Genomic DNA, 1,530 nt, shown 5'->3' with positions numbered 1-1,530 from the left:
CGCCCCCGAGCGAGTCGCCTCACCCCCGCCCGCCTTTCCCGGCCCGCACTGTGCGACTCGCAGACGCACCCGCCGCATCGGGTGGGTTCCCGCTGGAATCAAGGGCGCCGCGGGAGGCTGGTGGGAGGGGGCGTCACGGCGTCCTCCCCTGGGGGGCTCTTGGTACATCCCGCCCCGCCCCTCCCACCACCGCCCGAGCACGGTCGGGGGCGCCCGCCCGGGCGGACTCTGCACTCGTGATCGGCTTTCGCCACCGCCCCTCAGGCCCCTGTCGCCCCCGCTCCCCGCCTCCGGGCCGGGGTGGCCTGGGCGGCCACTGCCCCGCGGGCTGGGGATCGGCTAGCAGCCCTCGCCCCGGGCGGGGAGCGGTGGGGGACCGGCCGCAGCCCTCTCTCTGCCAGACGCTGGGCGAGGGCATTCCCGAGTCGGGATGTCCGGCCGGGGCCGCTCTCGGACGGTCACGGGGGGCGGGTTCCTCCTCGGCGGGGGCGGCTGGTCTCTGGGCTGGAGCCCCGCTCTGGGGCCGCTGGCGTGCCGCCCAGCCCACTGGTTTTGCCAACAATAAACTTTACCGGCGTTGTCCTCGCGTCGCTTGCGCTGCCCTTGGCAGAGCCCCGTGCGGGGCGCGGTGTGTGTCGCGCAGCGAGGGGCCGGGCCGGGCTCCGTTGCCGCAGCACCTCCCGACGGGGCTTGGGCCGGCGTCTGGGAGGCACTCGGGGAGCGTGGAGCCGAGCCCGCCGAGATGGCAGGATCCGAAAGTCTGAAACCATCTGGGAGCAGAGCGAGCCCTGCGCAGAGCTCACCGAGGAAAACCAAATACGGCCCTGTGCAGCCGCGCAGAGGGGCCGGCAGGGGTCCGGGGGCAGCAGGCAGCGTTTCTGTCACGCCAATTTCTGCCGGGATTCTTGGCTGTGGCACAGCAAATAGCTTTGCTCTGGGAAACGCTGCCACCGACGAGCTGCCCCGCAGGGAGCGATGGTGCCCAGCCACGGGCGGAGACCAGCGCTCCGAGTATTGTCAGGGCAAAGTGGCCGCTCGAGGTGAAGAGGGAATTCTGCCTCTGCCCAAGGTCCCTGGAGTCCAGCTGAGAGCTGTCTGAGAATTAGAGCAGTCTGTAACCAGGTCGCAAAACTAAGGGTGACTTTTCTAAGAAATGGAGTTTCTTTTCTGCATGTCGGTGCTGATCGTCAGTTTTGTGGGTATGGTGTCAATGGGAGTATCCCCAGATGAGATTTTTCAACAGCAAAATACAGAACTTTAAAAGAAGTGGCTTGAGAGTCTTGCCTCTTTACAGTCTAGATGTTCTTTTTAATTTCAGATGCACTATCCTTGCAAAACCTCAAGGAAAAAACTGAATAGCTATAAATACCACATTTGCTGCTGAAACATCTGTGGCGACTGGGTTTCACATCTGTACCACATATTCCCCAAAATTTCTGCTGATTTCTTTTAACAGTGGACATGAAGAGCGGTTTCTCTCAAAGATATGTTTGGCTAAGTTTATCAGATGCTCACAATAGTATATTCATT

This window comes from Pyrgilauda ruficollis, unplaced genomic scaffold (assembly GCF_017590135.1).
Source record: "Pyrgilauda ruficollis isolate IOZ18807 unplaced genomic scaffold, ASM1759013v1 scaffold17, whole genome shotgun sequence".
Taxonomy (NCBI): Eukaryota; Metazoa; Chordata; class Aves; order Passeriformes; family Passeridae; genus Pyrgilauda; species Pyrgilauda ruficollis.
Note: the sequence above shows the minus strand (reverse complement) of the source record.